An 11,090-nucleotide genomic window follows, 5' to 3' on the forward strand; every position below is an offset into this window, starting at 1 on the left:
GCAGTGCTTTGGTTGGGACTGAAACTCTTTTTACCCTCTGCTGCAGTCAGTGTGGAGTTCCCCTGCTGCTGGCAGGTCCTGTGCTGTAAGAGAACACCTCCTAGGGAAGCACAAAGGGATGGAGAGCAAGTGGATGGCAAAGCCGTCCACAGAGCTACAGGCTGCTCTTGAACCAAGAACTCTGCTTCTTTCCTTCCTTATGTCCTCTCTCCTTCTTTCTCCTCTCTCCCTCTTCTCCTTATTTCCTCCCTGCAGAGGAATAATTTGTGTATGCTGTGGTTGCTGGGACTGTGATTCAGCTGAACCAGACCAGACAAGGTGAGATCTTTCCCCTGAAAGATGCCCAGAGCTCCCTGCTGAGAGATGCAGTATCCAAGTAAAAAACCCAGCTGTATCTACAGGACAAATACCTTCATGGTCATGACTAATACTTATTGTCGTCACACCCAAGCACCTCAGGCCTGAGCACAGAGCCAGAAGAATCTGACAGACTTTACTTGTTTTGGCCATAAAAAATTAAAGCTGAGGAATGCTGATTTTCTCCTATCTTCTCAACTGTGACGAAGAGAATTTCCAGTGGCTTTACTCCCCCTCCATGTTACAACTCTTACTTATGGTGATTCAACCTTTCATTCTTGGAGCAACTAAGTGTTTCACAAACCAGGGCCATAGTTCAAGAATGAAAAAACCCCAAATTTAATGTATTTATTTTGGCTCTGAGTTCTGGCTGCAGCACTGTCAAGTATTAGATTCAAGCTGAACAGACATTCCACTAATGAACCAGATAGTCTAGAGTTCTTCAGCCTTGGAAGTATCTGAAGAGTGAGACTAGGAACTCCTCTCATTTCACTGCAATATCCAGTTTTATCTGACCAGCTTTTACCTTTGCAAGAATGATTTTTCTTCTTCATGTCACACAATCATATAAGATTTTTAAGAGATTCAGTGTTTGCAGAATATATGCCCTGCTCACTAGATTCTGCTCACTACTCACAGGAAAATAGGACCAAAACCCACTCATCTTGGGACATCCATGACAAATTACTCTGTCTTCATCCCTCACATAGCTGTGCAGAGAAATCCCCTTTGATAGGATTGCTGAACTGCCATGGAGAAATGAGCCAGCTGTTCCATTTATTGCAGTGTGGCCTAAAGAATCACAAGAGGAGAGAAACACTGTTTGTGTCTCCTCTGCTCTGACAGGTCATGCTTGCTTTCTCTGCCAGAGGTAGAGAACATTGCAGCTGAAAAGAGGGTTCTTTTCTTCCACACTCTAACCTTAAGCCAAATGCTGTTTCCAAGACCTTGGTTCTGTTGGTAACAATTAAATACAGTGTGTGCTGGCCCACACTGAGGCAGGGCAGCAATTAATTCATTAAGGTTTGGATACCCCCAGTAAGAACAAAACCAAGAGGGAGGATTGCAGAGATCTGTCTTTATTGTCTCTCTTCTTTTAAGATTCAAATCAAAATAGTTGGGTGTTTTGTTATAAACAAGTTCCACTTCAGGAGTGTCTGCATCTGCTTGTGCAATCGGCTGTGCTAAAGGGACTCCACAAAATGTGCCAGACTTTGAGCTCGCTCAGAGCTGCTCAGGGATGCAGACAAAACTGTCTTGCCACATCAAAGCTGAGCAGTCAGTAAGGCTGTATTGCAGGACATGTTGGCACAAGTCATATCCCAGAGCACCGGGAGCCCACCAACACCACAAAGGCTTTGCCTCCACCTCCAGCAAGGTGTGTGGTGGATGTGGGGCTGCTACAAGCTGAAGAGGGAAGGAGGAGAGACAAAGCCAGTGAGTGGCAGGGCTGTTTTGCCCTTCCAAGAGAGGATGCCGCTCTTAGCAATTACCTTTTCCAGCTGTGTGTGAAACAGTCCTGATGCACAGTTTGTGAGGGTTCAGCAAGGTTCAGCATGAGCCTCTCACTGTCTAAAGCAAGGGAGAGCATTTCATGGAAGCAGCAATTGCTGTGTTTCATTTCTAGGAAGGCTCATGCTAAGCTGCTCAAGCAAAAGTCCTTCAGAAAACTTTCCCATCAACAGGAAAATACCAAATCAGGTTTCCATCCAGTTGGCAACTCCTATCCAAGTAGTAAAGCATGAGCTATGTGATGAGCTTGTAGGAGTTATGATTAAAAACAGCCTCTGGAGATATGAGCTACCCTGAGTAACTGGGAACTTTCTTCTTCCAGGCTTGAAGCTGTTCCCCTAAGCTTTGTTTGCAGTCTAGCATGACAGAAGTTCCTTTCTTTAACAATTTCAGTGTGGGAGCTTCACCACTGATTGACTTTCGTGAAGTTATAATAAACTTACTAGTGCATGGGTAAATTCCTATGAACAGAGACTAGAACTGGTCCAGGGTGTTAGTTTTATGGCTCATTGTTGAAAGTGCAAAGGCCAAATTGCATTTTATGAGTCCTCTTGGATTTAAAAACCTTCAAATCTAGGAATTCAAGGATTTGGAGTGAATTTATTGGCCAAAAGCCTTGCAGTTGTCTCCTGTTTTTTTTTTTTTCATTGCTGAGATTAAGCTTCTTAGGGAACATGGAAGTTGAATAACACCATGGCAGCCAACAGAGAGTTTTATCCACTTTCTGTGTAAAAAGTCATGAATTCAGCACAAAAATTAAGTCTCATGTTGACTGAGTGTTAAATGCTTCCTTAGCAGAATAGTCCTGAAAGCTTCCAGCTCTCTGCATGCAGGAGAGAGGGATTTTTATAGGCAAAGGTGCCAGGACAATGGAGCACCTAAGGGTTACATAAGGGGTTTGTTGATTATTTGATAGCATGTGGATGTCTGCAAAGGGCCCCAGGGATTTCACAGTTACTGTCTTCCAGATTCAAAGTCAAAGAGATGCTGTCTGTGACTCTGGGGAATGAGCCAGGGACATGTATGGGTGGGCAAGCAGAAACTTCCCCTCATGTTGCTGTTTTAAGCAGCACTTTGTCACTTGGGCTGGAAACCCTCTGAGGTTCCAGGCACTGGCTGGTGACAAACATGGCCCAGTGCTGCTTGGATGGCTGCTGATTGACCCTGGATGCACAAACACCAGTGCCCATCTGCTGCCCTGCATCCCTGTGCCTGCAAGCCAGACTGCCGAGCTCTGCAGGGCTCAGGACTGATGGCCAAAGGACTTTCTAACCCTAGAAATTAATGCATGAGGGAACCTTCCTTGTGAGTGTGTTACATATACAGTCCTTCAGTGGATACAGCACAAGTGAGTACTCAGTATTATGCTTAAACATAACTTTCTACAGCTCTTTTAGATATCCTCTGTATCCAAGCCATCTGCACAAAGCAGGATCTTCAGGGGAGCTGTACCTTTTTTTTAAAGGGCAGCAGCAGACCAGGGACAAAGCCTGAGGACATCCCAGCTGGGGTGGCTGTGACTGGGCAAGTGAGTGCCAGCCTCACTGCCTGCAGGCTTGGGGCTGAGCACTGATAAGCAAATGCTACAGCAAGACCAAGAAAGGGTTACATGGGGATCTGCAGCAACTTGGCACATGGATAATCTTTCACAACAACAACACTTGCCCACAGGAGTGGAACACTAGGATCCAGAGGCCATGTTCTCTGTCCTAAGGCAAGAAGAGTTCATTTTGGGATTTTCCTGTGATTTTCCATACTTTAATCTTAAGCTGCTTTCATAAAACATTTATTGTTTTTCTTCAGGAAAAATAAACATCCTAACCAGTAAACAGATCAGACAGTGAAGTTGGACTCAAAATAATATACTCTGAGAAACTCAAAATGTGAAAAAAATTCTCAGCCAGAAATGTGATAATGCATTGAATAGTTCACAGATACCTACCTCAGCAGCTCTTTTTGTGTGGATTGAGCTGTCCCATTGCATGCTCTATGCTCTGGAGACCTAGTGCTGCTTTAGCTCAAGTGATCACTGCTTGCACCCTGAGTGCAAAGAACATTTCTCCTAACAGGAAGCCCCAAATCCCACATGGCTGCAGAATCCAGTCTTTGAATATTTTTAGAATACATGCTTTCAGAACACTGCCATGTCAGAAGTAGAACACTTGATGCTCTGCTGACATGATCTGTGGCAGGCACACAGTTCTTTGGCCATATTCTCAGAACAAAGAGGAACATGGCAGCTAAACTCTTGTACAAGCTTGAGTAAGATTTGCTGTTAGAATTTGCTATATGGTCACGCACTGCAGCCAGAGAAGATGGTGAGCTTTGAAATGGTTTCTGCAGCAGACAATAGCACAGTTTTCTACCAGATCCTGCTCTCTCCTGCACAAACCAGCTGCTCACAGGGAGAGGCAGTTCAGTTGCTTGAGCAGAAAGGATGTGACAGCCAAGGTGACTGACTGAACTACAGATTTTCTAAAAGCCCTGCAGATATGTATCTCAAAGTTAATCTTCTCAGGATGTTCGTGTGGAGCTGGGGGACTGATTTCACCAGGCTGATGAGTTCACAGAGGGTTTTCAAAGGGCTGAAGCTTCGGTGTCTAAAGAGCTGCTGGTGCTGGAGACAAAGGTGCAGTTGGAGTTGCAGTGCTCTTGCAGAATTGCAGATAGGAATAGCTACAGTGGGTCAGTGTAAAGGTGCTCTCTCCTCCAGAGCTCAGTGCATAAGGCTCTTACCTGAGACTCCTAGGAGCCTGCATATCAAAGTTACTGGGAAAGGTCTTCTGAGCACCACTACAGAGCTCACGTCAGCACTGAGATTCTGCTGCTTTTCAGACACTGATGATTGCTGAAGCCATTGTTTTCCATTTCTCTTGCTGCAGTTGGGAGAGTTTTAAAATGTTCCATATGTGGAAGTTTTTGTAGAACTGACACTATGCCATAATGATGCATGGCATCATTATGAGTCTGGAACATCTAAATAATGATATTAGTTTGCATGATCCTCCGTAGGGTGTGCCAGGACATCAGCAATGACTGTAGTGAGAAAACCTGTCTCTGAAGTAAGCACCTAATAACTCTCTTTGCAGGAAATTTTAACACTGAGCTTAAGCATGTGGCAAGGCTAGAGACTGAGAACATATTGCAGTTATTATGGAGCTTGAAGTCCAAGTTCCTTTTAAGGCACGTCACTAGTAATGTGTTTTAATCAGAAGTATTTTAGTGAAGTAAATTGGAAGCATCTGGACCTGACTGGCATCATGTTCTTTCAAGTGTGATTTACTCCATAATTCCTTTAATGAACTGGATATCAATACTATCTGATGAACAGGAATAATGAACAGTAAGGATCTGTAATGCTTTCCATTAGTACAAGTTATACAGTAGGTTGCTGTTGTTGATTTTGTTGCAGCAAGAAAAGAAATCTTCAAAACAGGTCACAGGGCAGTTATGGGAATGGTCAGAGTGCTGTAAAAGGGGACAGCGTTTTCTTCTTTGCTATTGTTTAAGTAAGGAGAATTATTTAATCCACTGATTTACTGTCCACATTTCATTCTGATAGAAAAATATCGAAGAATAAACTCCAGTACTTGAGATGGGGCACACCTTGCAATGTTTCTCCTGATCTTATAGTCAGGGTCCCAAGTGGTATGGACACAAAACTGTGTTTTCAAGGAAGAGAAGAGGAGGCAAGAGAGGTGTAGTGTGTGTGAAGTAGCCATCCTGTCACAGGACCTGCTTTTCACACTGCTCTAGTAGCTCTAGCTAAAGATGAATACAGTGCTCATTTGCTTTTCCTTCAATTTATTGGAAAGTGACCCATTTTGTTCAAAAGTTATTCACTTCCACCTGACTGAAAAATAGAGAGATGGCATGACTGAAAGACCTCCCCCCAGTCTTGGGAAACCAGGCTGAAATACAGTGAGACATGCATGGGTGTGTTACAGTTTTAGTGACAGAAGGAATGCTGAGCACTCCTGCAGGTTGGGTGAATGGTGCTATGAAATAAACCATTCCAATATTTTCCCAAATCTTTTTGATTTTGCCATGGGGGTTGATGCTGTGGCACATGAGATTTTTCATGTGAACACAAATAGCTCTTTCCCCTCTCACCACAGCCAGTATTTAGTGTGTTAGTGTGTCAGTGGGGAACGATCTGCCTTGTATATAAAAGTCTAAAAAGCTCAAATATAATACTTGGAACCATAGAAGGATCTCAGCATAAAGCCCTGAATCTATTCCAAGGTAGGGGAAGGAGACAAAGAGAATTTACAACTTTTTCTATAACTGTTTTCCTTCTTGATTTTGGCTGAGAAACAAAATGTAAGGAAGGGTTTGGATAATTTGCCAACATTAAAAGCCTTGGAAGAGCTTATTTGTAGGCTTTTTAACTTACATGCATTTGAACAAATTGCTGTATAGCTCCCTAAAGTGTTTGACATTTGCTCTTGTTAGGGCAAATTATGGTTACATCTATTCTGACCCGATATTTTTGAAAGAGCAAGTTGCTCTCTACTACGTTTAAACAATTGCATGTGCTAAATGCTTGTAATATGTGCAGTGGCCTGTTAAATTAAGCCTGAATTTATTCAGGATATGTTAATTTTATGAATACTTTTGAATAAGTAATTATCATTTTGCCTGTCATTTGTATGCTGTAATAATTAGGGTGCCCATTAGCCAGTTTTCATCATCTAATAACACAAAGTAAATACAGAGGGAAATTGAGGAGAAAAAGTTGGTATCTTGAAGAAGAAGATATCGGGATGAGAATTTAAAGTCCATTTCCCTACAAGCAGGAGAGGAGTTAAGTGTGAAGCTTCTGGAGGCGGTTCAGGAGAGGCACAGTGCCCCTGGCAGGCAGCAGTGTCACACTGCTGGGGACAGAGGTAGCCCCTGGGCACGGCAGGGACACCCCCTTTGTCCTGGGCACAGCATAAGCCTCTGATGGCAGCCACTGACATGCAGCTGGAAAAGACAACAGCTCACAGAGCTGGAAAACGGATGAGATCAGTGCCAAGGAAAGGATGAGAACCTCCAGACAGCACGGTGCTCACCGCCTGGGAATGGTGTGAATGTGCCTCAGTTAACCAGGCTGGAGGCACATAATCACCCTGCCATACTGCTCTCCGGGCAGCAACCTTCAACTTATTCCCATGAAATTGCATTGCTGCTTTGCAAGGATTTTACTACCATAGTTACCCACATATATGCAAAGGTGCTTTTTAAATAAAATTTTCTTTCTGTAGTTTGGACAAAAGTTCCCAGTAGTGTCCACTGAGTTTCTGCACTGCTCAGTTTAGTATTGTTGCACAGAAGATGAAAGGAACTAGCTGGCTTTGGAGGGTTATCCACAGCAACAAAATGTAAGAGCTCCTGGAGTAACAGGGATGCAATATTCACAGACAGTGCCATTGAGCAACCCAAAACTTGTTTTTGGTCAAGGAAGCAGCTCCTGCTCCTCCTCTGGCCCTGCCTGAGCAGAGGCAGGATATGTCTTCCTGTCTGAGTCTGGGAAAAAGGCTTAGGAATGGAGGAAATGACAGGAAGGTGAATAGTCAGCAACTGCAGCCATGAACAGAAGGTGTCTGTGGGACACAATTCTAGCCCTTCAAAACAGATGCAAGGGTGTCCTTACAGCTAAGCATGTCTTGCACAGCTTTTTCACTCTACCTAGCTGAGGTTTCAGCCCTGCCAGCTGAGCTCAGTCCTGCTCAACTGACAGCAAGACAGCTCCTTGCTAAAAGCTGCTTAGGATGTGCTGTCCAAGCACACACATACTTCATTCAGCACCAGCAGATCTTGGTGTGGGGCTGCTCAGGGAAAATACTGGTATAGGCCCAAAGGATTTCTTTCAAAGTCCATTTGGAGAATGCCAGCTGCATTTCTAACTGTAAAAATAGCAACAGTGCCTTTCGTATATATGACTTTAAGGGCATAATTTGTCTTCTATTGGTATAATATCCACTGTCTTCTCATGACTAGTGTTGCAAGAACAGCCAGAAGGCATTCAGCCTACATGAGCCTTCACCAGAGATGTTTTCTCCACAACACATGGCAAAGCCCTCTATTGTTTCTGGGAATCCTTGTAACTTGAATGCATTATTCTGCTGTCTTGTGATCCATGTGCATGATAAACTGGGCATTCTTGGCTATTGTTTATAAAACTGTGGCTATGAAATTGAAATAACCTTTTATTTTATTTAGGCAACAAAGTGATTTATGAAAAGACACGTTCACTTCCCTGATGGGAAGTCCATGTGTGCTTTAATCCAAACCTAGAGCTGACTGGGCTGGGACCATGCCTTTGCTACAGTTGTTAGCACAGGTATTATTGGAGTGCACAGGAGGACTGAACCCCTCTACTGCCCCCATCTCTACTGAATAAAGATGGTTTGAGGCTCTCCCAGCTTCAGCCTCTGTAAATACCCTGGGACAATAGCCCTGGGGACAGAAAGATAGCTCCTCTTCCCCATGGGATCCAAATGACTCACGCAAAGGTTGTCATCTCTTAAATTTCAGTGGGAAGCTGGAGGGGCAGGAGGGAAGTTTAAGCAGCACAGAAAATAAATCATTCACACAGCCTGGCATCAGTGCCTCCCCTCTCAGCTCTGCACACACCTTTCTCCAGACCCACACCATTTTCACTTTAGAGGGTTTTTGGCCGTAGTCTGTGTCTGGGAAACATTGCCCCATCTGTTGGGGGGGTGTGTGTCTCAGGCAACTCTCACTTGCATGAAATGAAGCTGTGCTCAGCTTTATCTGCAGTTACAGCTGAGTGCATCCACCTTGCTTGGGCAGCCATGGGCTGAAGTTGGCTGAGCCTCTTGGCTTCATCTGGTGGAAGGTAAATGACTGAGAAGATGAAAACAGGGTTTTTTTAATTGCCAAGCCACTTGAATCAATAGGGTACTCTGCATGCTACTACGTGTGGTCTCCATGGACCCCATATGAAAGATGAAGGCAGCTGTGACCTCGCTTCATCACCCTTGCCTCAATCAATAGCTACCAGCTTGTGAAGTCCCAAAAGGTGTGATTAAGTCTCTGCTGCATGAAGTTAACGTTTCCTAGCATATAGCCCATTGTCCTGACTGAAAGGACCTAAAAGCCCTTATTCTGTGAGGGTTAATGACCAGATGTCCCTGGAAGGAAGCCCATCAGCCCTGGGCCTCAGTGCCAGCAATGACTGCAGCTGATTTCATTCCCCTTTGCAGCTTCAGTGGCAGCGTGAAGCATTTCACCTGGTAAAGGAGCCTATGGTTGCAGGGGTAATCCCAGCCCTGGGAGGGAACAGCAAACAGACAGACTGCTGCTACTCTATGCTATTGCTCTTAGTCTATGAGACAATGCTCAGAGGGGTGCAAACTCTAACTCTTCCACACCAGAGAGGGGGGTAGGGCATGGTTCAAGTCTGTAAATATAGTATTTTCTCTGCAGCAGTCCCTCTTATGCAGTGAGTGCTTGTGTAAATGTGGCAGTGCCAGCAAGGCCTGAATCAGACTGTCCCCTAGTAATAGCAAGGCTTTAATAAAGCCTGGACAGGACAATTGCACTGTGTGAAAACAGAAAGGACAAGTTTAAGGTTTGCAGCAGTAGATGCTTCAGCACCTTGAACAGGAAGGGAATGGGCAGTGTACTTTGGAGAAATAAATAAACAAAGAAGTTGCTTCATAGGGTGTAGGTACATGTAGGTACACATTTAGGAGACTAATATTGATACATCATAATCAAAGGACCAATTTCAATGCCACCATTTTCAAGCAGAATCTATCAGCACATTCTTTAACTTAAGCTCTCTGAGTAGCTGCCTTTCTTGTATTTTTCTTTCCCTCTGTCTCACTGTTGATCCCAGAGCTCTGGAGGCTGTGAGGACACCTCACTATGAGGAAAACACTGACATTGGTATCGTGCTCTCCACATGGTGTTTTGACAGTAAAATTGGATAGGGAATTTGGTTAGCCGAGTAAAACCAGGGTATGTGGTATTTACTGCAGTAATTACCATTGTAAGTCTTATGGCATGTTTTCACAGTTATTAATTAAAGCTTTTGTCTTCCTTTGCACATTAGAATTTTGAAAAACATTGAATAGCATTAACAAATCTTTAGTCCCTGTAGCCAGCAGCAGCTTAGCTTTTGGAGAAAGAAAAGCCCTGGGAGTCTTCCTTCCAGGCACTTTTGACTTGCAGGTGAGCCTGTGTATAAGGACAGATCATTAAGGATTTGCTGCTCCAGAATGGAGGCAGAAATAAACTTACATGTGTACAGAATATGGAGCACAGATGAATGCAGCCATGATTCACTTTGAGTGCAAGATTAGTTTCCTTTGAAATGCCATCAGAAAGCATTTGCTCACAATGTAGGTCACAGCAACAAAGGCTGTGGGAGGGATTGACTGAAGGCAAAGTAATGAAGCTTAAATTACCTATGTTCAACAGCTGTCTAAGTCTAAGCCAGATGTTTGCAACGTTAAATACTCTGTGGCAACAGAAGTCTGTAGCCATGTAGACCTTATACATTTTTTTAAGTCCATACAATGACCTCGTAACTCTCTTACCTGCGCTATTGCTGGAAGTCTCTGCTTCTCTTCATGCTAAATGTGTGCCAAACACTCATTTTCACAGCCAGCTCATATTTTGTTTTTTCTAGTGCCTCACTTCCTTGCCTTGAATAAAATAATTGTTCTTTGAGCTCAGTACATGAACCAAACATTGAAAGAGATTAAGATGACCAGCAGATGATGGGAAACAGAAAATGCAGCTAGATTCACTGCACATAAACAAATATTTTGAGGTGCACTACTCATGCAAACTGATTAGTTTGCCAGCTGTAGGCAGAGCTACAGAGGAAATTAAAAAGGTGGAGTATGCTGAAAAGTGCAGAGGGAAAGAAAGTGCAACAGGGTACGCTGATTCATAATGCAGCAGGGAAAGAATAAGGTTTAGACATGGATCTGCTGGATTTTAGGATTCTTGCCTCTTTGAGAGACAGTCTGTCTGCGAGACACTTTCTACACTGTCACACCAGTAGTGGAGCGGAAACTTCTTTTTTTAACAGGCGGGAGGAGGGGAAAGCCCTGCATAGAGCCCAAGCTCCCATAAGGGGAAAATATCATATGTACTTTTCCAAAATCCTACAGGATGCAGCTGCAGACAATGAAGACAAATGATTCCTTCAAAATAAAGATAATGATGATGGAAAAAGGCTATGCCTAGAATTCACC

The sequence above is a fragment of the Erithacus rubecula genome (genome assembly GCF_903797595.1).
Source record: "Erithacus rubecula genome assembly, chromosome: 14".
NCBI lineage: Eukaryota > Metazoa > Chordata > Aves > Passeriformes > Muscicapidae > Erithacus > Erithacus rubecula.